The sequence below is a fragment of the Pan paniscus genome, chromosome 5 (assembly GCF_029289425.2).
Source record: "Pan paniscus chromosome 5, NHGRI_mPanPan1-v2.0_pri, whole genome shotgun sequence".
Lineage (NCBI taxonomy): Eukaryota > Metazoa > Chordata > Mammalia > Primates > Hominidae > Pan > Pan paniscus.
In genome coordinates, this window is record NC_073254.2 from 36,758,116 (window position 1) to 36,783,586 (window position 25,471).

At 39.6% G+C, this 25,471-nt stretch overlaps 1 long non-coding RNA gene across 2 annotated transcripts; it reads right to left on the reverse strand.

Moving 5' to 3' along the window:
* Positions 1–7,982: 7,982 nt before the first annotated feature.
* On the reverse strand, positions 7,983–23,892 carry LOC100987034 (uncharacterized). 2 transcript variants are annotated; one of them, XR_004671849.3, is made up of 4 exons: positions 23,753–23,892; positions 13,616–23,464; positions 13,077–13,398; positions 7,983–11,948 (listed from the first exon to the last, which is right to left on the reverse strand). It is a non-coding gene; the product is annotated as an uncharacterized LOC100987034 (long non-coding RNA). The 2 variants fall into 2 exon arrangements; XR_010112385.1 differs by having other exon boundaries at positions 13,077–23,464.
* Between the last annotated feature and the right edge of the window lie 1,579 nt (positions 23,893–25,471).

Below are 25,471 nucleotides of genomic sequence, written 5' to 3' on the forward strand. Positions count from 1 at the left end.
TATTAATAAAAGTGATGGATATTTTTCTCTTTTCTGAGAGTTTGTTAGATTTGTTGAGGTAATTTATTAACAAGATGTATCCTAGGGAAATACATTTTTTCACCTATCACTATCTTAGTAACATTTTTTGCTAATGAGGAAACTAGGTCACAGAGAAGTTAAATTACTTTCCATGGAGTTTTTGTCAGAGAACCATTAAGTGTGATATCATTAAAAGTTACAGCAAATTTCTTCTAGAAAAAAATGTAGTGCTTAATCATCTGTATTAGTACTTTATCCTTAAGTCAACCTGGTAAATAGTTTCTAGATACAGTGCGAAGTTAGAGTACAATACCTTCTGATCCATTGAGCCCTCTTCCATCTTTCCTTCTGCTCTCTGTATCTTTTTTTTTTTTTTTCCTGAGGTGGAGTCTTGCTCTATCGCCCAGGCTGGAGTGCAGTGGTGTGATCTCAGCTTACTGCAACCTCTGCCTCCTGGGTTCAAGTGCTTCTCCTGCCTCAGCCTCCCAAGTAGCTGGGACTACAGGCATCCACCACTGCGCCTGGCTAATTTTTTTTTTTTTTTGTATTTTTAGTAGAGATGGGGTTTCACCATGTTGGCCAGGCTGGTCTTGAACTCCTGGCCTCAAGTGATCCACCTGCCTTGGCCTCCCAAAGTGCTGGGATTACAGGCATGAGCCACCTCACCCAGCGGCTCTCTTCATCTTATGTAGAGAAAAATAACACAGAGATTCTTATTCATATTTTTATGAAAAATTTAAAAAGGAAACAAAGATTTTTGTAAAAGGAGTAGGTATAGAAAGAGTTAATTTTCTTTCTGACACTTCTTAACATATGAAAGGAATTAATTATTTGGCTGTTAGGTAGATTAATTAGGTGATGGACATTCTGGTTTTTGTTGTTGTTGCTGTTGGTATCTTTTCTGAATGCCTAAACACTTCTTTGGCCAGGCGCGGTGGCTCACGCCTGTAATTTCAGCACTTTGGGAGGCCGAGGTGGGCGGATCACCTGAGGTCAGGAGTTCAAGACCAGCCTGGCCAACGTGGTGAAACCCCGTCTCTACTAAAAATGCAAAAATTAGCTGGGTGTTGTGGCGGCCGCCTATAATACCAGCTATCGGGGATGCTGAGGTAGGAGAATTGCTTGAACCCAGGAGACAGAGGTTGTAGTGAGCCGAGATCGCACCACTGCACTCCAGCCTGGGCAACAGAGCGAGATTCCATATCAAAACAAACAAACAAACAAAAAGACTTCTTTTCCCTTTTAAATGCTTTAATATTTGGGTTTGAATAGACAGAATTTGAATCAAAGCCATTCTCTTTTACCTGGGACTTTTGTTTTTGTTTTTGTTTTTGAGACAGGGTCCTGCTCTGTCACCCAGGCTGGAGTGCAATGGTGCAATCACATCTTACTGCAGCCTTGACCTCCTTGGCTTAGGTGATCCTCCCACCTCAGCCTCCTGGGTAGCTGGGACTATAGGCATGTGCCACCATGCCTGGTTAATTTTTTGTTGTTGTCATTGAGACAGGGTTTCACTGTGTTGCCCAGGCTGGTCTTGAACTCCTGGACTCAAGTGATTCACCTGCCTCAGCCTCAGGCTCCCAAAGTGCTGAGATTACAGGCATGAGCCACTGCACTGGCCTTACCTGGAACTTTTTCTTCAAACTTCCTTTCAGCCTACAAAGAGTCGTGTTACAAAACATCTGAATCCAAATTCTGCCTCCTTACCTTGTCATGTCTTGGCATGAGTCTATGCATTAGTCTCAGACTGATTTGATTCATGTTAGTTGTGGCCACCTCATATGTATTTTCTTTTGTACAAGAATGGAGCCTAGTTTTATAAATGTGATAAAATGCACTGGATTTTTTTTTTCATTTCTCTGGAAGGAATTTTGAAAGCTTGAACTGTTGTCTCCTGGATTATGTTAGAGTATAGGAATGTCTCGAGATACCTGACTTTGTCCATGAACTTCTGCATATCCTTGATTATCAAATATCACGCACCACAACTGAAAGTATGTTTTATGATCATTCATTAATCCTCTCCATTGCAAAGGCTGAGTGGCACATTTAAGAGGTTGGGGAACATGAACTGATGGGCACACTCCTTTTAACATTGCTTCATTGTAAGGCAGATTGATTAGGGCCCCTGCTACTGTCCTGAAAATTGTACATGTCCTCTGGGTCCAAATTACTGTTACTCCTGTTTCACTCTGATTTTTGTTGATGACTTTTAGTACCTCCTAGGTTTTTATTCAAGATCTCATGTGAACTTTCTGTATCTTATCCTTTCTGGCTTTGTGATGCTACCAATTAGATTATAGATAGAACATCACATCTGCTTGGTGCATCCCAGAATGGGCTCTATATACATTAATTATCCACTTTTCTGCCCCTGTTCAATCCTGATTTAGCAATAGCAATCTTATCAGATTGAAGCTTGCTGCTTTAAGCAATATCTTTGCAGAATATTTTCTTTTGGGTCTTGATTTCTATAGATGAGTCTAAAGGTTCTACCACTGGCATTAGCTCTCTGAAGGCATTTAAACAATGTTATTAGTCTGTGGGCATGATGAGAAAGTATACCTTACTACCATAGACATTAGATTGGCCTGTTAAGAGTCAACTTGCATAAATCTGCACAAAGTGATTTATCATGAGTAATTGTTAACTCAAAATTTTCTATAAATAGAGACTCAAGAAATTACAGAACCCATAGATGCTAATCAAGGTGGACTCTGGGAAAAATCTGAGAGGCAGGACTGGAAAGTGGTTATCATTTGCTAATCAGAAACATTATCGGAGTATTGTATCCTGTTTTGAAAAGGGCTATACAAATATAACCAGGTTAGCAACTAAGAAAATGTAGAAAAGGAAAGTCACAAAGGCAAATACTGTTGATGTTCATGTAAGCAAAGTCTGGTGGAGAGGAAGTCTTGAATAAAAGACTTGAACCTTACCAGCAAAACTACTGATAAATTTAGCATCTATTGTGCCAGGCATATGCTAAAAACTTTATCTGCACTATTCTCATAACTTCTTAAAAGGACTTTTGACCTACTGTTGCATTTTTTTCTTTCCAACTTTTGTTTTAGGTTCAGGGATCCATGTGCAGGTTTGTTACATGGGTGAATTACGGTCACTGGAGTTTGGTGTACAGATTATTTTGTCACCCAGTTAATAACCATAGTACCCAAAGGTGGTTTTTCGATCCTCAAGCTCCTCAAATAGGCCCTGGTGTCTATTGTTCCCCTCTTTGTGTCCACGTGTACTCACTATTTAGCTCCCACATCTAAGTGAGAACATGTGGTATTTAGTTTTCTTTTCCTGCATTAATTTGCCTAGGGTAATGGCCTCCAGCTGTATCCATGTTGCTGCAAAGGACATGATTTCATTATTTTTATGGTTGCATAGTATGCCATGGTGTATATGTACTGCATTTTCTTTATCCAGTCCACTGTTGATGGGCATTTAGGTTGATTCCGTGTCTTTGCTTTTGTGAATATTCCTGCAGTGAACGTATGTGTGCAAGTGTCTTCATGGTAGAACATGTTATGTTCCTTTGGGTATATACCCAGTAATGGGATTGCTGGGTCAAATGGTAGTTCTGTTTTAAGTTCTTTGAGAAATCTTCAAACTGCTTTCCACAATGGCTGAACTAATTTACATTCCCACCAGCAGTGTATAAGTGCTCTTTTTCCTCTGCAACCTCACCAGCATCTGTTATTTTTTGCCTTTTTAAAAATAGCCATTCTGATTGGTGTGAGACAATATCTTGTGGTTTTGATTTACTTTTCTATAATGTTTAGTGATGTTGAGCATTTTTCCATATGTTTGTTGGTTGCGTGTATGTCTTCTTTTGATAAGTGCCTGTTCATGTCCTTTGCCCATTTTTTAATGGTATTGTTTTTTGCTTGTTAATTTGTTTACATTCCTTATAGATCCAGGATGTTAGATCTTTGTTGGGTGCATGGTTTGCAAATATTTTCTCTCATTCTGTAGGTAGTCTGTTTACTCTCTTGATAATTTATTTTGTTGTGTAGAATTAGGTCCTGTTTGTCAATTTTTGTTTTTGTCACAATTGCTTTTGGAGTCTTTAAAATGAAATCTTTGTCATGGCCTATGTCCTGAATGTATTTCCTTTATCTTTTTCTAGGGTTTTTACAGTTTTAGGTTTTACATTTAAGTCTTTAATCCATCTTGAGTTGATTTTTGTACATAGTGTAAGGAAGGGGTCTAGTTTCAATCTTCTGCATATGGCTAGCCAATTATCCCAGCACCATTTTTTGAATCGAGTCCTTTCCCCATTGCTTGTTTTTGTCAGCTTTGTTAAAGATTAGATGGTTGTAAGTGTGCAGCTTTATTTTTGGGTTCTCTGACCTGTTCCATTGGTCTATGTGTCTGGTTTTTTTTGTTTGTTTTACAAATACCATGCTGTTTTGGTTATTGTAGTGTATAGTATAGTGTGAAGTTGGATAGTATAATGCCTCTGGCTTTGTTCTTTTTGCTTAGGATTGCTTTGGCTATTCAGCCTCTTTTTTGGTTCTGCATAACTTTTAGAATAGTTTTTTTTTCTATTTCTTTGAAAAATGTTGTTGATAGTTTGATAGGAATAGCATAGAATCTGTAAATTGCTTTGGGCAATATGGCCATTTTAATAATATTGATTCTATTCTTGATCATGGAATGTTTTCCATTTGCTTCTATCATGTCTGATTTCTTTCAGCAGCATTTTATAATTCTTGCTGTAGAGATTTTTCACCTCCTTGGTTAGCTGCATTCCTAGGTTTTTTTTTTCTTTTTTTCTTAATGGATATTGTGAATGACATTGCATTCTCGATTTGACTTGGACATTGTTGATGTTGATGTATTGAAATGCTTCTGATTTTGTACATTGATTTTGTACCCTGAAACTTTGCTGATTTATTAGATCAAGGAATCAAGGAGCTTTTTGGCAGGGACTATGGGGTTTCCTAGGTATAAAATCATATCATCTGTGAAGAGAGATAGTTTGATTGCCTCTCTTCCTATTTGGATGCCTTCTGTTTCTTTCTCTTGCCTGATTGCTCTGGCTACGACTTCCAGTACCATGCTGAAGAGGAGTGGTGAGAGTGGGCATCCTTGTCTTGTTCTGATTCTTAAGAGGAATGCTTCCAGCCTTTGCCCATTCAGTATGATGTTGGCTGTGGTTTGTCATATATGGCTCGTATTATTTTGAGGTATGTTCCTTCAATGCCTAGTTTGCTGAGGGTTTTTAACATGAAGAGATATTGTATTTTACCAAAAGACTTCCCTGCATCTATTGAGATGATCATGTGGTTTTAAATTCTATTTATGTGATAAATCACATTGATTGGTTTGCATATGTTGAAGCAACCATGCCTCCCAGGAATACCTACTTGATTGTGGTGGGTTAGCATTTTGATGTGGTGCTGGATTTAGTTTGTGAGCATTTTGTTGAGAATTTTTGCATCCATGTTAATCAGGGATATTGACCTGAAGTTTCTTTTTTTTGTTGTGTTTCTACCAGGTTTTAGTATCAGAATGACACTGGCCTCACTGAATGTGTTAGGGAGGAGGATTCCCTCCTCCTCAATTTTTTAGAATCTACTGTTGTGTTTTGAACTGTCAGGGATTAGTTCTAATAAATTTCTTATTACCAAGTAATTCAGTTATAAAGCTGGGATTTGAACCAAGGTTTTAGGGTTCCAAAGACTACAGTCTCACTAACTGTGCTATATAATTTTCTTGTACCAAGACTATTTGCTATAAGTAAAATAAACTTCTTATACTCCTTGAAGTGTACCCACTTAACACATAGAGTCATATAGCCATCAAGATAATCAAATCCCTCCTGCCACTTTGAAAACAATCCCTATATTCCTACTCTAAGTACCTGGAAGCCATTGCTCTGTCTTCCGTTCCCATCTACATTTTAAAAAATGTATTTTTATTTTAAAATTATATTTACTTGTGTAAACTTAAGGGGTACAAGTGGAATTTTGTTATGTGCATTTATTGAATGGTGAAGTCTTGGCTTTTAGTGTAGCCATCATCTGAATAATTTACATTCTACCCACTAAGTTATTTTTCATCACCCACTCTCCTTCTGCACCCCCCTTTCTAGTCTCTAATGTTTATCTTTTTTTTTTTTTTTTTCATCTTCCCCTTACAAGTGGGAATATGCGGTATCTGACTTTCTGTTTTGGAGTTGTTTCACTTATGATAATGGCCTCTCGTTCCATCCATGTTGCTCCAAGACATGATTTTATTCTTGTTTTATGGCTGAATAGTATTCAATTATGTATATATACCATATTTTCTTTGTCCAGTGTTGATGAACACATAGGTTGATCCCATATCGTTGCTATTGGGAATAGTGCTGTGATAAATATAAGAGTGCAGGTATCTTTTTGACACAATTTCTTTTCCTTTGGGCAGACACATGGTAGTGGGATTGCTGACCTGAGTGGTAGTTCTATCTTTAGTTCTTTGAGAAATCTCCATACTGTTTTCCATAGAGGTTTTACTAGTGTATAAGAGTTCCCTTTTCTTCTCATCTTCGCCAACATCTGTTGTTTTTTGACTTTTTACTAATAGCCATTCTGACTAATGTAAGATAATATCATTGTGGTTTTAATTTGCATTTCTCTGATGATTAGTGATTTTGGGCATTTTTTTCATATGTGGGTTTACCATTTGTATGTCTTCTTTTAAAAAATATCTATTCATGTCCTTTGCCCACTTGTTAATGGGGTTGTTTTTGTTGTTGTTGAGTTGTTTGCATTCCTTGTAAATTCCGGATATTGGTTTTCTGTCAGATGCATAGTTTGTGAATATTTTCTCTCATTCTGCAGGTTGTCTGTTTGCTCTGTTGATTATTTCCTTTGCTGTGCAGAAACCTTTTTATTTCATTACGTCTCAGTTTTTTATTTTTGTTTTTTGTGGCTTGTGTTTTTGAGGTCTTAGTCATGAATTATTTTCTTAGACCAATGTCCAGAAGAGTTTTCTCTAGGTTTTCTTCTGGTATTTTTACAGTTTCAAGTATTACATTTAAGTTTTTAATTCATCCTGAGTTTATTGTTGTATATGGTGAGAGATATGGGCCTATCTACATTTTTTAATGTAAGGTTTACCAATCTGTGGCTGGCTTGGCCAGGGTAAAAATATGCATTGGTCAGATTAACAAAAATATCTGGTTGAATTGACAGTTGTACATCTCATTGTAAATTAATAGATTGACATTCTGATTAGAATTTCTTTCCTTGTTGTTTGCTTAGTAGGAGAGAATTAATTGACAGGTGTGTGTCTGCTTAGAAATACTCTTTTGTATAAAATAATAAAATGGCATATGCTTATGTTTTTATATTTGTAGGAGGGATGAATATGATCATGGATATAAAAATATAACTAAATATTAGACTACAATGCCTTCTTTAATTATGATTCAAATTTATATTGATAAAAATATTTATTGGTGACCAAAATCAGAAGCAAATATCCAAAATCGGATTGAGTTTCAGATTGGGTTTTGATATGGTTAGGCTTTGTGTCCCCATCCAAATCTCATCTTGAATTGTAATCCCCATAATCCCCGCGTATCAAGGGACAGACCAAGTGGAAGTAATTGAAGCATACTGATAGTGAGTGAGTTCTCACGAGATCTGATGGTTTTATAAGGGGCTCTTCCACCTTCACTTGGCACTTCTCCTTCCTGCCACCTTGTGAAGAAGATACCTGCTTCCCCTTTGCCTTCCGTCATGATTGTAAATTTGCTGAGACCTCCCCAGCCATGCTGAACTGTGAGTTAATTAAACCTCTTTCCTTTATAAATTACTTAGTCTTGGGTAGCTCTTTATAGCAGTGTAAAAACGGACTAATACAGGTTTGTTTCAGTAAATGTTTTGAACACAAGTTGTTCAACCAATGACTGTTTATTGAACATCTTCATCAGGCTAGAAACTGGTTGAAGAGGTGGGGCATTGGATGGAGTGAAAAACATTCTTAGCTGAGAAAAACAGCAAGTGCGATGTGTCCGAAGTGAGAGGAACGTGGCATATGGAGTCATGAAGGAAGGCAGGGATAGCCAAAGAGAAATAAGGAAACCAATGGGTATGAGAGCAGAGTGGAGCATAGGCAGGGCTTGGATCTATTACTGGTTTCTGTGACATGTGTTATGAAGAGTATCATTTCACTGACTGGCTCTGCCCAAATATGTTTGACCATATTTACATCCCATCTCTCTCACTCTGGACTGCTGAAGAAGCTTACACTATCAATGTACTCCTTTTTTTTTTTTTTTTTTGAGACGGAGTTTTGTTCTTGTCGCCCAGGCTGGAATGCAATGGTGCGATCTCAGCTCACTGCAATCGATGTACTTCTCTCATGTGTACTCAACTATTCCCTCTCAAATGAATCCTTTCCATTGACTTTAAGACTTGAATACAGCTCTCCCATCTCACCTGTAAACAAACAGCTCCTCCCTGACTCCTTTAGCTCCCTGCAGGTACTGCTTTCTTTCCTACTCTTTATAGCGAGACGTGCTGAAAGCACTTCCCTGTCTTCACTTTCTTGCCTTCCATGCACCCTTCTCTAATTTAGCTTCCGGCTTCATCAAAACGACTTTTACTTGCAATGACTGACTGTTGTCCATCCCACAGTCCTCTTCTTAGTAAACTTAACAGCATTAAATAAAAACTGTCTTCCTCTGGAGCACCAACTTCCCTTGTCTTCCAGGATAGCCCAGCCTCCTCCTCCTTCAGGTCTGGTGATATACTCTCAGTCTTGTCTGCCAGGAATCAGTTACTAATACTGGCAATGTCAAAATCCCTCTTCTTTTTTACTCCCTACCGTCTCCAAAGTTGGTTTCAACGCCCTTCCTTGGCTTGCTATGAGAATGACATAGGCTAGTTATAGGATCTGCTCATTTAATAATTGTGAGGATAAAATGAGTTCATATATGGAAAGTACTTAAAGTAATGCCAGGCAAATGATAGTTGCCCCTTGAGTCGATAGCTGTAGTTACAATTTGTGGATGAAACCTGAATGACATCAGTCCATACCTATGTATTCAGTGGCCTATAACTATCTCCATATTCAACTCTAAAGGCACGTCAAACTCAGTGTATCCAAGACCAAATGTATGTCATTCTTGTGCTTCATCCTGACAAAAATAAACCTGGTCTCTCCTAGTGTGTCCTGCTTCAATGAGTGGTCCAACCATTCTGTCATTTGCACAAGCCAGCAAAGTAATTTGGCCCACTAAATTTCTATGAAAAGCTTCCATTTCTCAACATTCTCTCTGCCAGCACAATAGCCAGAGATACCATCATCTCTCTTCTGAGTTCTATAAAAAGAGATTGCCTTGTTTTCATTCTGTCGACTCATCACCCCCTATAAGTTCTCCCCCCAACCCCCATTGCCAGAATGCTTATTTCAGAAGACCACCCTGAGCCCCCCTTTGCTTCCAGCCTTTCCATGGCTTCCCGTGACTCTCAGGATAATGACCAAAATCCTTCACATGGTTTGCCAAGCCCAGCCTCTGAGGACTGTCCCACCCATCTCCCATCCCACCTCCTGCTGTTCTCTCCACTCCAGCTGTGCATGTCACTTTCAGCTGCTCACACACACTTTACTCTCCCTGACCAGAGGATTTGTACATGCAATTCATCATGCTGGAAAGCTCTCTCCACCTTTATAAGCAATGTCTTATGCATCCATTATCACAGCTCAAACCTCTCTTTTTCGGGGAAGACTTTCTTGACCTCCTAGTCTACTTCAGGTTACTATGTTATAAACTCCCACAAACTATATTATTCTTCTTTAGAGTATGTACCTCATTTTTTAATTGTAGTATTGTGTTAGGGATCCCCAAGATAATTCTCAGGCTCAATGATTTGTTGGAAAGACTCACAGGACTCAAAAAAGCTGTTATACTCATGGTTAAAGTTTATTACATTGAAAGGATACAGAAAAAACTCAGCGAAGTGAAAAGGTGGATAGCGTGGAGTAGAGGAGAAATTAAGCACCAGCTTCCAGTTGTCCTCTCCCAGTGGCATTACATGGAGTACACTTAATTTTCTCAGCAACAACGTGTGACAACATATGTAAAGTGTTGCCAACCAACGAAACTCACTTGAGGCATGTGTCCAGGGTTTTTATTGGAGGTCAGTCATGTAGGCATGCAGCACCTTAGCTACCAGTCTTCAGGCCTCAGATCAAATTGGTACAGCATGATCCAAAGCCTCAGGCATACAAAAACAGGTGTTTGCCATAAATCACACTGTTGGCATAAACTCCTATCTCAGCCAAGGGCTCAGAAGTAATCTTCCCAGGAGCCAGGCCAAGACCAGTCTTGAGACTCTGGGAATACGCAAGGTTTGAGCAGCCCAGGCCTGTTGACGTAACCCTTTCCTGCACAAGTGTCAATAGTGCCATTCTTTGATTAATGTCTCTCTTCCTGCAGACTACATGAAAGCAAAATTTGTAACTGTGTAGGTAATATACCTAGTCTTCAGCACAGCTGCTGATAATTGGAGGTACTCTGTAAATTTTTGTTGAATAAATGAATGAATAAAATCTTCTGATTGTCTTTATCTCCTTCTAGTCTATACTGTGTTCTATACCTTTCTGCCCTATAGCTTTCAGACACTTCTTTATAATGGAGTCTTGTCATGCATTTTATACGTAAAGTTACTTTTGTGTTAATGAGTAATATGTAGTAAGTACTTAAAATATTTATTTTATTACTCTAATTCCCAATTATATCCCTATACCTCCAGGCATTATTCTGTCTACATATTAAACTTTAAACTGGCAAATGTTTTTCACAATTATACTTGAATTATATGTATAATTATGAAAAACATTTATATATCAGATTATATGATATCACATAATCTGATTATATATCACATATATCAGATTATGTGATATCATATAATCTGATATGTTTTTCACGATTATATATATAATATCAGTGTATCAGATTATGTGATGCCTACTTATAAGCACCAAAGTTATTTCTAAGAGAATGAGTTATTGATCCAACATCTGCCTTAAGAATTCTAGTAAACAAATTATGCTTAACTTTGAAGCTACTGACTGTATATATTGAATTTTATCCTGGATATATTAGAAATATAGGAAGAAAGTTTCCTGGAATGAGGAGGTATATCCCCATTTTCTCTGTGAGATGGAAGAGCAAATATGTCCTGATGATCCGTAGTTTCTTAACCTTCAAAGTCCACATGACATCACAGTGCTTTGCTCCATCCAGAATCTCTGTTTAGCCAAGGTCAAGAGGTGTCAGGCCCATTTTAGCAACGAATTTGAATGCATCTCCATTAAAAATTTCTTTATTGTGTTAGTATTGGATTATAACCCAAAGTATCAAAGAAATACCCATGAGTCCATACTGATATAAAAAAAGATCAAATAAATAAACAACTGGGAGAGTGAGATAATTTTCCTATGCAGAAGAATGCCAAACAATTTATGTAGATTTTCTGCTTACAAATGGGTGGAGCATAACTTCCCACTCCTTAAATTTGGGATGCATATAGTGACTTTCTTCCAAAGAGTACAGTACAGAAAAGTGGGTGATGAGAAGAGTAACTTTACAGTGAAGAAACATGACAAACACTACCACAGCCAGGCAATCAAAGTTCACATCAATAGTATAAGGCATGCTGATGGTATGTACCTTTAATATAATTTGGTGAGAATGGTACTTCACCTCTGTGGTCTTCTTCCCCAAAACCCATAACCCCAGTCAAACCCTAAGAAAAACATCAGCCAAACTCAAATTTAGGGCATTCTACAAAAATAACTGACTAGTACTCCCTCAAACTGTCAGGGTCACCAAAAACAAGGAAAGTCTAAGAAACTCACAGCCAAGAGGTACCTAAAATGACAAATAAATTCCATGTGGTGGCCCGGATGGGATCCTGGAACAAAGAAAAAGAATGTTAGCTAAAAACTAAGGAAATCTAAATAAATGTATGGGCTTTAGTTAATAATACTGTATTGAATATTCATTAGTTGTGACAAATATGAGAGGTTAGTAATAGGAAAAAAATGGGAACTCTGTGTATCTTTGAAATTTTTCTGTATATCTGAACTATTCTAAAATTTTAGTACCACTAAAGGTTTTTATTATGTAATAGTGTTTTAATTTAATCTCCATGCTATTTAATGAAATTTACCAGTTGTATTTGTGTTTGATTAGACATTATCTCAAGTTGATTGGAATTACTCATATTTCTTAATGCCATTGTTGCAGCTGTAATAAGGTTGATTTTCCTACAATAGACACAGAAATCGTTACATCACCATTTAATTTTTGAAAAATAATCCGATCCCCTGTGATTATAAACTTGAGATTCTTTAAGAAAGTAGAAAGGTTGTAAGATATTATGAGTCATAGGATATTTCCAGTTTTGAAGTAATAAGACAAAAATCATTAACTAAACAAATTGGCATTAAAAAAAACAGTATTTTTGAGAGGACCAGTCCAGACAATGTGTCTGTAAGATAGACTTTACAAACTTAGTTTGATTAATTTTTGTTTTTCCGAGGATATGATTCTTTTCTGTAATTACTGTTCTGTTTTTTTCTGACAGGCTATCAAATATTGGCTGCCTTAAGCTCTCTGTGAATTGAGTTATTCTCAATAATACTCTGTATTATGAAGGCATTATTTGAGTGGCTGTCCACTGTGATCTGGTTATTTGGAGCTTTACATAAAACAGGTGGTTCTTCCATCTCATTGACATTTCTTATTATCCAGAATTCACCATCCTTTTTCTATGGCTCGTCATATGCAGGCCATCACAGACAGGGCCCTATCCTATGGTTTGCCCGAGTTTATTTGGTTTTTCATTTACATTGTGGTCTTTTCTCTTAGATACTCCAAGTTTGCTTGTTTTTGGACTTTATCAAGGCTCTTGCTATATGGTTATGTGTTTATTTACACTGGGAATAATTCCCAAAAGGCTTTGCAATAGCTAATTGTATTTGTTTGGCTCTGTGAGATGACCCAGGCACCTCCGATTCCAATCAGAGGGGCCACTTACTTTGAGTGGACATGAGGCTGATGCCCAGAACCAAAGAGGAAGCAGCCTCTGATCCATGATCCTATAGTCACAGTGCTGCTCAATCGTGCCGTTTCTGCTGACCCAAATGCCTGGAGTTGACCCTGTTTGTCTCTCCAAACCTCTTTACTGGTTTTCCTTGACTTAGATGATGCTTTGAACTTGATCTGTTGTACTATGACTGTAATTCCAAGAGCACAGGCTTTCCCGTCATGTAGAGCAATATCCAAATCCTGCCTCAATCGTTTGTTACCTTTTGATCTTGAGGATGTTACTTCATCTCTGTGGGTTTCAGTTTCTTCATCTGTCAAAGGAGAATAACAGCAATGTTTCTAAAACTCCTTTAGAAAGCCTGGTTCTGTATCATGGACACTAACTATGAGGCCTGAGCAGATTCAAGAGAGGGATCTGCCTTTGATATGGTTTTGGGTGTTAGGGGTCAGGTGGGAGAAGAGAAAAAGAAGGAAGAGATACAAGGCAGAGTAATGGACTCTGGGGCAAGAATTGTGGAGCCTCACTACCTGAATATGCAGCCTGGCTCTCCCATGTGTTAGCTGTGTGGCCTTCGTGGTTATTGAACTTCTCTGTTGCTGCACTTTTCTCATCTATAAAATGGAGATTGAAATAGTGCCTAACTCAGTAAATGCGAAGTGCTCAGAGCAGTACCTAACGTAGTACTAATTGTCCAGTATTAGTAGATTTACTCTTTTCCCAGGGTTTTACACTTTACATTTAACTACACCTGATAATCTGCTTACTGATCAATACGTCTTTTTGCAGCCTCAGTAACCTAAAAGTATTAAGATCATTTTGGCCTTTTTAGTATACTCATATAAACAAAAGTTTCTCCTTTCAAAGAAGTCATATGAAGAGGTGCTACATTTATGTCGCTATATCAACATATTTGAATAATTATTTTTAAATTTTCCTTAGATTCTGAAAAAAGAGATTCTTTTCAGTATCCTCAGTAATAACAAATCTTTGTCTTTGAATATAGAGTATCAAAAATCAAGCCAACTCTATTAAGATAAGTTATCTATGCAGATACTATCTTCTATATGTATAATTTTGCATACTTGTACAGTTATATATACTTTATAACTTTATAATCTCAATAAAACATACACATATCTATTTATATATAAACTGTGAGTGAGTGAGTGTGTGTGTGTTTGTGTGTTTTGGGAAAGGGAGTATCAGGAACCAGTGTTTAATGTAAGCTGAACTATTTTCATGAACATAAATTCAATCATTGAGTCACAGCTCATATGAAAAAAATCACATGTGATTTATTGCATGTTTCAGAGCTTTTAAAATAAAGCCTAATTAGATTTTTGACCTTATGGGATGAATTCTACATAAAGCATGCATTGAGTCTAATGGAGTAAAAAATGAACATCTTTTCTTTCCAGTTCTGCCATCCTTTTCCTCCCTTCCATATACCTACATCCTATAGACACCATAATACTATAGCACTGATCTTGGAGGAACCTGCAGAAAAGGCCATCAAATGCAGTGGGGGCGGGGGGGGTGCTGTACTTCAATAAGACACTCAATCTAACCTTGGGCATAAGCCTGCCTCCTCTTTGCCTGAGAAAGCTTTACTGCTTTAGCAGCCAGTGATATATCTGTATGCATTTGGCATCCTGAACATGGCCACTTTAATTATTTTAAGGTTTCCTCTAAAAGTCTGCCTTGCTACTTGAATGGAGATGCGGTCATTTGTGCTAATTGCATTTTAGAATCTCTATTTTATTGGTTACAATAAGCTAATGTTTACAACTTTTGTTCATATCAAATGCCATTGGGCACTTAATTATGTAACAATTTGCTACGTAGGTATATTTTGCAAACATCAAAAGGCACCAGTCCATCTCCACATCACTATGTCTGTACTATGTGTGCATCATATAGCTGTGGCTTTTTTTTTTAGGCTCATTGAAGTGCTGCATTCCCACTGCTACTGAAGCCCAGGGTCTTGGCTTGACAGCCCTCTGCCTGATGCCCAGAAAGGGATTTGAGACTGAGACAATATTGTTGCACTAGGGTCTTTGCCATGAAGCTTTTAAGAATAAGAGAAACTAAGATACAATATGACTTGTGGATCTCCAGGATCATAAGCTGCTTGGATAGCTTACTTGTTGAAAGCAGGGGATCTTCAAAAGCCAAAAAACATGCCTCTTTTCTGACATATGGGCAGAGAGCCTAGACACTCAGAGACCTCCTCTGTTTTACAGAAGATGGCGCTGAGGTCAGGATGGTGAAGGAACATGCACAGAGAAAGGCTGGGCCAAAACTGGGCCCAGATTTTGAGAAAATGAAGCCCACTGTTCCAATTTTTATTTTATTTCTTTTGATCTAAGAGAAAAACTGCATAGTCTAGTAATATACTTAGTAAAAAGACCAACTATTGTACTCTGTGAAGTTAATGTTATGAGGGTTGGATGTGTCTTAGAATCTGATCATGGAGTTAATTTTACTGTATTGCAAGATTTTAAGATGAGCTGGTGTTCTCTTGTTATGCCCATACGCCATCATTCCCTCCCCCCTCACCCAGAATGTGAATAGTATTCCCATTGTGGGAACTGCTGATTGACATCAAGGCACTCTGTTGTCATGGCTCTAGTTAAAAAATGTGAAAGAAACTAGATCTTTTCAACCTAAAGGTTCTCTCTGTATAGTTAATTAAAGACATTTTAAGAAGACATTTGGATTATAGGAAAGTGATGATATCACGTTATGACATTTGTTCCTTACCCCAAGAATCTCAGTAATTGGTTCACCTATTCAAAACTGTTATTTTATCAGAGGGTAAAGATTCCAGGACCCCCAGTCAGACTTATCTAATTTCCCTAATTGGCATATTAAAAAAAAAAAAACTCTGGACATAAGAACTTTCTGATTTGTCAATATGCCATTCACTCACTTAAGACACAATTTAATGTAAAACTTATCTAATGTTAATGAAAGTCTATAGAAAATTTTAGCCGGGGCTTAACCACTGGCTAATATACAATTTATTCCATTGTATTAAAGAATAGATTTACAAATTTAATTAGAATTCCACAGAAATATAAACTATTAGAATGCGGTACAGCGCAGGGTGTGTATTGAGATTCTCACTTTACAACGAAGGAAACTATAGCTTGGAAAAAGATAAAATGACCTTTCTATAATTATATAACAGATAAACATATAGTCCATAGCAATATAGATACCAGATCCCACAGCTTTTGACTTCTAGTCCAGTATTTTTCCTACTAGGCCAGGGTATTTTATGTAATCAGAGTTATTTTATTCTATGCAGTGCTGTTGTGATAGATGAAAAACAGAAGGTGTACTCAGTGCCTTCTAAGAACTTCTGCTCTCATAAGTCTCGTATCTTACCATGGATAGATATGTGTATTTACAAGTTTATCTATGACTCCTTCAAGAATAACTTACTACTACTTCTTTCCTTTAAAACAAATTTTTTTTTTTTTTTTTTTGAGACAGGGTCTCACTCTGTCACCTAGGCTGGAGTGCAGTGGTGCAATCATGGCTCACTGCAACCTCCGCCTCCCAGGCTCAAGTGATCCTCCCACACTCAGGTGATCCTCCCACCTCAGCCTCCTGAATAGCTGGGACCACAGGCACACACCACCATGCCTGGCTAATTTTTGTGTCTTTTTTTGTAGAGACGGGGTTTCACCATGTTGCTAAGGCTAGTGTCAAACTCCTGAGCTCAAGTTATCTGCCCCCGGCCTCCCAAAGTGCTGGGCTTACAGACATGAGCCACTATGCCTGGCTTAAAAATGTTTTAAAATATACCTAAAATCTGATCATATGTGGTAACCAAAACCAATAACAAAACAAAACCAGTCAAATTAATGCACAAAGACATTGTCTGAAGATGGTAGAAATGTGATTTAGGTGAAACTGTATGAATAAAGGCACAGGTGAGCCCAGTAAGAGTCACCAACATGAGGTACCCACTAGGAAAGCAAGTGCAGGTTAGTCTGCACTAAATGAAATATGATCAGTTTGAATGATGGAAGTAATAGGACTATTTTGCTTTGTGTAGCCACATCATGGGACCTTGTGTTATGTTTTGTGTGACACATCATTCAAAGCACTACCGATCAACTGGAATGTATTCCTAGGCTCGGAAATTGAATGTTGAATAGACTTGAAGTCACAGAGTAATGTCTAAAGAAGTTGCAGATATTTTGTGTAGAGAAGGAAAATCTGGATGGGGGATGATAGATGCCCTCCAGTAACTGAGGAACCATCATGGGGAAGTCACACTAGATTGAGCTCCCAAATCAAGGGCTAATAAACAGAAGCTCCAGTGAGGCTCCTACTGTCATAGAATAGGACATTTTGGCTCAGAGGTTTTTCTTTTCTTTTTTTTTTTTTTTTTTTTTGAGACAGAGTCCCACTCTGTCACCCAGGCTGGAGTGCAGTAGCATGATCTTGGCTCACTGCAACCTCTGCCTCCTGGGTTCAGGTGATTCTCATGCCTCGGCCTCTTGAATAGCTGGAATTACAGGCGCATGCCAGCACGTCTGGCTAATTTTTGTATTTTTAGTAGCGACAGGGTTTTACCATGTTGGCCAGGCTGGTCTCAGACTCCTGACCTCAGGTGATCTGCTCGTCTTGGCCTCCCAAAGTGCTGGGATTTCAGGCATGAGCCACCGCGCCCGGCCTTAGCTCAGGGTTTTAAATACTGAGGCTGTTGCATTCAAAAGATGGAATGGCTTGTCTCTCTCCCAGGGCACTGCGTTTATAGTCACCAGAGGTGTTCCCCTTGAGCCTGGATGATTACATGGAGGAGGTTTTAAAGGGCAGCATTCACAATTTAGATTTGCGGTTGGACCAGATGACCTTTAAGGTGCTTTCCAGCACCTGGGGTTTTATGATTCTATTTCTATTATGCATCTACGCTGGGTATGTGTCACATTGTTTGAAGCAAACACTGAGAATGAACAGGAGCACAGTGTGGAATGTTGATGGCGCTCACATCTATTTTGTGTTTCAATTTCTGGAAGCAGTCTTTGTCTTTGAGGCAGTTTGGTCCCTGACCTTCTGTAACATTTGGAGCCCAGCCACACTGTCTTTGTTTACTGTAAAGAGCATGGAAAAACCGACTTCCTGACAGTGCTCTGCAAAGTCTAAGGTCAAACCACTCACAGGTGAACAAACACAGTTCTTCCACCTTAAACTTGCTATTTGGTCCTTGTAAAATGGACGAGGGTAATAACACTGGATAGCAGAGAGAGGGGAAATCAGTCCTCTGCCAGCAGCCAGCAATTAGTCACTTTGTCAGTCTGCTTTGGGAAGGGCTCATCTTAATTCAGCATCCATTTTGAAGAGGTTAGAAACCATGACATGCAGTTTTAAGTCCTCTAGCAACTCTGCTAAATAAACCTATAGACCCTGCTTTTCTTGACACTATCAGCACATCATTAATATTTCCCAGGTTTGCACAGATAAAGCGTAGCATTCTTATTCACTTAAAGGATTGAAGAGTCACGAGTCACATTCACTGAATATTCACATCATGCAAGCCATTTCTGCTATGGTAAGATCTCTAAGGTGGGTTGGCTCCCTGTCAAGAGAGCATACCCTTCTTTTTTTTTTTTTTTTTTTTTTTTTTTGAGACAGTGTCTTGCTCTGTTGCCCAGGCTGGATGGCAGTGGCATGATCATGGCTCACTGCAACCTCTACCTCCTAGGCTCAAGTGGTTCTCCCACCTCAGCCTCCTGAGTAGCTAGTACTACAGGTGCACACCAAAACACCCAGCTAATTTTTGTACTTTCTTTGGTAGAGATGGGGTTTTGCCATGTTGCCCAGGCTGGTCTCGAACTCCCGGGCTCAAGCAATCCATCCACCTTGGCCTTCCACAGTGCTGGGATTACAGGAGTGAGCCACTGCACCTACCCTGCCTCCCCTGCTATTTTTTGCTATCATCAAATGCAATAGCTTCCCTCTGTAAAAGGAAGGGAAGTGTCTTCCTGGGTAAGTGTATTGTAAGCTCTTTAAGGGCCCTAGACAATGCCTACCACACTGTCTTAGATTAGCAGGTCCACCTAATGCATTTGTGTGAACATCATTGAATCAAACAATGACCTTGCTCACACATTTACCCCATTTACTCAAAGTCACTTATTTGTGAGATCCAAGTTTTCTTCTTACTATTTAAAGATTATTAGAGTTGATCTAAAGTGATATAAATGAAAATATTGCCAACATAAATTCACATTTTTCTTTTCTCTTGGAATAAATTCAGCTTTGGCTGTATTTTTTTTTCTCTTGTTCTTTTTTTTTTTTTGGTCTCTGGTGTAAGCAGGCTCTTGAAATGCCCTAGTTATCTAACACTGCTCTTGAACTCCACTTACAGATGATATACTAGCCTTTTACTAAAATATATCTGGGTATTAAAAGCTCAATTCTTTACTGCTGATGAGAAAGATTATTAACACTTTTTTTTTCCCAGCTATAATATGAGGCAGTAACACCCCTTTTTACTTCCAGAGCCAGAGGCAGTATGTCACATTAACCTTCATTAACTGCCCAAGAAATGAGGTACGTTCGTTAATTTAGTATTCTGGTTAGCTAAAATTGTGTGAGAAGGCTGATAAACGTCTGTGGTTTCTCCCTGTGCTATTAAAAATAAATAAATAAAAGAATGTTAAAGTATGTTAGCCCGCTTATCTTATCATCTTGGTAAGTTCAACATTCTGATTAGGGTGCAGATCTGGACAGGATGAGTCTACAGCTGGTGGGCAAGGATGGGGGTCGCTGGGGCAGGGTGGAGGAAACGCAGCCTGACCGAGATCAGCCTGAGGAAGAGCATCTGAGGCGTGTGGTGGGGGAAATCAGGTAGCATCTGAAAAGCAAGCCAAAGGTGGAAAGAGAAAACAAATTCTGTTTATATATAAGTAATGGCATGATGGAAGCCAACCCACCTAAGCCACTCAGATACCCTGTGAATTACTAAATTCACTGTAGAGATTTTTGTTATATGTGGCATCATCACTTCTGATGTTCCCATTTCTACCTTCATCACCTTCATTTATTCATTACTTTAAAAAGGCATATCAAGCATTTTGCTAGCTACTGGGGAAAAAAAGATGAACGACACAACTCCTAAGCTCAGGAACCTGCGTTCTTTCTTCAGCTGAGCTTTAAAAAATGTAGAGTCAGCTTTACCATCACCTCTTCTCTGTTTTCCAAGAGTACCGCAATAATGTCATTTCTTCATAACACCTCCAGAATCCATCTCAATTTTCCTTTCACCGCTACCAAGATTTGGGCACCATTCCCTTTTAGCCAGGCAATTGCAGAAGCCTCTTGATTAGTCTCCTTATACCCAATCCCTTCCTCCCCCATCAATCTTAGATTTGGCTACTGGACTTATTATCCTACAATTTGGTTGTTGGTCCCAATGTTTATGAAGAGGGTAATAGCTTTATATTGTGGCTCTCCTCAACCTAGTCCCACTTCTACAGAACTAACACCCTACTTGATTCCTTCATCCACCTTCAGACATATGCATGTATTTTCACCTACCTGGTCTCCCTCCCACAATTTTTTTCATTTCCAAAGCAGGACAGCATGGTGGTTAAGACCACGCACTCGGGGGCCAGATATGCTTTACTACTTACTTGCTGTGTAGTTTGGGCAACTTATTTAACCTCCCTTTTGTGCTTCTGTCTGTGTATCACTGAAAATAACTTATTAAAAATATTTTCTCATAAAATTAAGTAGGTTAATATATCTAAAATGCTTAGAATAGATGCTGGCACATAGTAAGTGCTAATTTTTAGCGACTGCCATTGCTATTGTTCTTAATACCTAAATCCCGCCCTACTCCCTGGCCTGATATTTTATAGCTCACTGCAAATCCCAGAGAACTCGGGGAACCTCCCCAGACATTTAGGTAGAAGTGTTTGTTCCCTTTTCAGCCCTTCTGTGGCACCACTTATCTGACCCACATTTAGCAAGTGGATTGAGACTTACTAATTATTTTCATGGGAAATAAAACCTGAAGAAATGACTAGCAATAAAAGATAATAAATGGTTAGTAATGATAGAAAAAAGTAGCACAGGCTCTATAGAGTATATGTTCTCTGAGGGCAGGGACAATGCTTCGTGTGTCTTTGTTTCTTATACAATGCTTTATGCGTTGTTATTAACAAAATTGAGCCCCCATTTTTTTTTCTGATTCAATGGAGGATGTGATCAGAAGATCATTAATAGACCAATCTGTTTAAATAGACAATGAATAATCAGATAATAGATTGTCTTGACTAGTAGTGTATGAACGTGAAGAAATAAGGAGCCACCTTGGTTTTGGACAAAGGGTTGTCTAGCCCATCTGGACAGTAGTTCTGGACATCATGAATGTGGTGGTTTGGGAGGATTAGTTTGGTGGCAGGCTGCTAAATGGAATGAAACAAAAAGAGGGTGACCAGATTGGAGATCACTGGGTGGGAGGGTATGAGTACCTGAGCTTGGACTCTAGGAATGAATGGAGAAGAAATCTTAAATCCAAGGGCAGATGGTAAAGAAACAATATATAGGATTTGGGAGATCATAGAGGATGTTGAAAAGGCAAGGGTAAAAAGTGACTGCTGGATCTCTTCCTTGGTTAACTTTGGAGAATTCAAATTGGGAAAAGGTTGTCTTGAAGGACAAAAGATGTGTGCAGTTACTGGACCTTGAGCTCCAAGATGGCAGAGACCATGCATCTCTTGCTCATCATTGGAACCCCAGGGTCTGGGACCATCCTTGACACACTTATACAGTGAGAGGCTGAAAGGGCATCTCAAATGAATTAAAGGCCACTTACCTTGATATCTACACAGTCCAATAACACATGTTGTAGACAATTATCTCCCACCTGTTTAATGATTCTCCGGTTCTAGTTAGCTGGCATAATCAATTTTGCTAAAAAGGTATACCTCTCACTTCTTGGGAAGGACGTCCCAAATAGGCAACTTACTTAATTCCAGGATGAGTGACAGAATCTACAGACCCTGAGGCCATCTCACTTGTACTTGCCTTAATGTAACTAGTAAAGCATACCTGGCAGTGCAGCACCTCCACAGAAAGGTGCTCCAGAAAGCAATTGTTTGCTCTCACCCTGCTGAGAAGTAGCAATATCCATGTGGCTTAAGGGCTGTAGCTGCAGCCATGAGCAGTGTTAGAAAAATATCACCACCATTTGCCAGCATGAGATGCCAAACTGCAAATAAGAGACGTGTCGATTCAATGAAGCAGAAACATTTCACTTGTTTTTAAGATTACTTGCGAGAACTTTATTGCTATGTGTTTGTCTGCCTTTAAATAAGAAATTGCATTTTTAAAAAACCATCTCTTCTCTTCTCCCTGCAAAGGGACGAGGCTTTCCTACTCGGGTGAATATTGCCTGTGCTGCTTACCGAAGAAAGGGAGCAGTCTTGGCAAGCATCTTATTAGTCTAAAAATAAATTATTCAGAATGCAGGTTCAGATACAGATTGCAGGGAGAGATAATAGAATTGGTTTTCCAAGCCTGATCATGCTATGAAGACGTGGTGTGTGCTTTTCAGGAATCCACTTAAGTGGAATCAGCTTTGACTAATACATACTAGAAATAATATTGCTGCCATCCAGCTAGTGTCTGTGGTACAGCATCCTCAGAATGTCTTCAAGTATCCACGGCCTCTTTAGTCTCTGTAAGTGTGCATATGTAAAAGTGTATATGTATTCCCAAGCAAGCTTCAGAGGCATGCTTCTCATTGTTCTTTTAAGGAAATGTCTTCCTGGCCGCCTGAGAGGGGCATGTCTCACTTGAGGTTTGTCTCCCTCCTGCTCCCCCTGCCTGGGTGAAATAGTTGACCACATCAGCAGCCGACTGCAGTTTGTCATGTGGTTTCTCATGTGATGCTGGGTCTGCAGCACTTGGGAGCAAGAGTCTTTGTGACTGGCACTCATGGACAGACAGTGGTGTTCAGGGACAGAACAGATTTTGGAGGGGGTGGGGAGGCCAATAAACCAAGAAACGTCAGAAATAAAAGTCGCATGAAGTACTCTGATCTCTGTATTCCCTTTTTTTTTTTTTTTTTGAAATTTGATTTTAACTCTTGCTTTTTTTTATGGTTTGTGTCTGTTTTTTCCACCCCCGCTGGCGCCGAGCTGCGCTGTTTTGTGTTTCTTTTTTTTTTTTTTCTTTTTTCTATTTTTTTTTTTTTAAATTCTGAAGCCAGACCGTCTTTCCTCACAGCTCCAGGGCTGCATCTCCGTGGGCACGCCAAGCTTCCCCTGGTTACCTGAGCTGCTCCTGCCGTCTCCCGCCTGGGCTTCGCCAAGGTGCACCCGATCCCGGAATCGTGCGTCTGCGCCCTGCGAAAGAAGGACCTGCTGGCGGAGCTCCGGCCGGGGTCTCCTGCCTCGCAGCTGGGCGAGGGGACTTGGAGGACAGGGTGAAGCTGCAGAAGACCTGGGGTGGGATGGCTAGAGAGGACGCCAAGGACTGGGGAAGGGGAAGTTAGGAATACCTTACATCCAATGCCCACCCGTGCTCCGCAGGGCAAGGGCAGCCGTCGCCTCGGCCGCGTGCACCCAGCTCAGGCTGTTCCCAGGGATTTAGTCTGGGGGGACAACCCATGGCGAGATGTGGTGGCATTTTACCTCAGAGTGGAGCTGAAGATGGATAAACAAGGTATCTGATGTATCTGCCTGAGAAGGCAGAGCTGGAGAAAGGCGGAGCGAGGGAGCGCGTGAAAAGAAAGAGATGCCGAATGCCGGGTGATTGTCTGCCGCTTGCTGTGCATTCTCATTCTAGGGAGGATGGCATAATTTATAACCCAGCACATGGATAGAGGAACTGTAAATTGTAGTCTGGATGTCCCCGGCGCTGTCGACGAAGGAACTGATGGGCTAGGTGACTGTACCAGTGTCCCCAGAGAAAATCGCAGCCTCGCAGCATGGATTTAAATGCATGTGCATGCATGTAGAGACATGAAAAAAGGTTTCTGACCATTTTACACAGGAAGTCTGTCACTTTGCTGGATCGGGCTTGATTGCAGCTTGTGTTTTCAGCTCCAGTTCAACACCCATTTCCTGACTAGTGAGACAGCATGGCCAAAGCAGCTGCATGCAGAATTTTCTTTTTACTGTGAAAGCAAGCCCCCTCTGTTTTAACTCCTTCCAGTTCTGAATGCTCTGTGCTTTGCTAGGACCGATTGTGGGGTTTTGTTTTCTTCTTCTACAAATCCCTGTAAACACAGCTGTATTCAGTAATGGCAAAAGATTCTATCCTGTAAATAGAAATCTGATCAATTTAATCAAAATAAATGTATCCCAGATGACTTTGAGACCAGCTGGCTACCACAGGCTTCAGATGCTAAATGCTCAGTGGAGATGAATACAGTGTTATATTTACATGTTTCAGAATGCCGGGATCAGCCTATAATTTGCAAAAAGAAATTATTTTCTAAAGACGAGAGGTGGTCCTACCAGCTCACAGCTGAGATGGTTAGGTACAGGTGTAAATGCTGTTCATGTGATTTGGAGATTTGCAGTGTTGCATTTCAAAAGGCATGTGCCATGAGGCAGAGTATGGCCGTTGTCAGTATGGAGAATGCTTGCTTCTAACTTGCTGTTATGGAGAGCCGAATGCCCTCCGAATAGCTTCTAGTGAGGTTGAGGGCAGGCACTTGAGGCTTGTTGTAGATTCAGATGTGAGAGCTGGGGTTCTCCAACCCCAGCTCAGTGGAGTCAGCTCAACCCTGGGGGTGAGGAGGTTTCCCAGTTGTCATGGGGAGCTCTTCTGAGGCGCCTGTCTGGCCCTTCCACTGTTTGTTACTAATTCTACAAAGGCAGCTCTGTGTGTTGGATTATGTTTGGCCAGCTGTTGATGCATTCCTGCGGATGGGGCTGGGTGAGGATCTTATTACTGTACTTTCAAACTGTAGATCTGTGTGCAGGGATAGTACAGAAGGAAAGGAAAAGCAATAAGTTACAGAATCTGATCATTCTTACCTCTTTCTCCAGATAGTCCTAGAGTGAATCCAGACAAGCTTTAAAGTGAAAAGAGGAAAGAGAGAGTAAGTGATTGGGGGTGGGTGGCATGAGGAGAAGAGAATGAAACAGAGCAAGCGCACAAGAGAAAAACAGCCTTAGAACTTCAAAGCTGCATAGACAAGCAGAATGTCACCAGCTTGTAATTAGCGGTTCATGGTTGCATCAGTGACTGTATCCTATCCAAGAATAACTATGTGATGTGTGCCACAAAGTGAAGAAGATAGTCATAACTAAGTTATCAAACCCAGTTCAAACAAGGGCAAATGGATTAAGAAATTTTCTGTTTGTAAATCAAATACTGATGGATTACACAGATAAGACTTA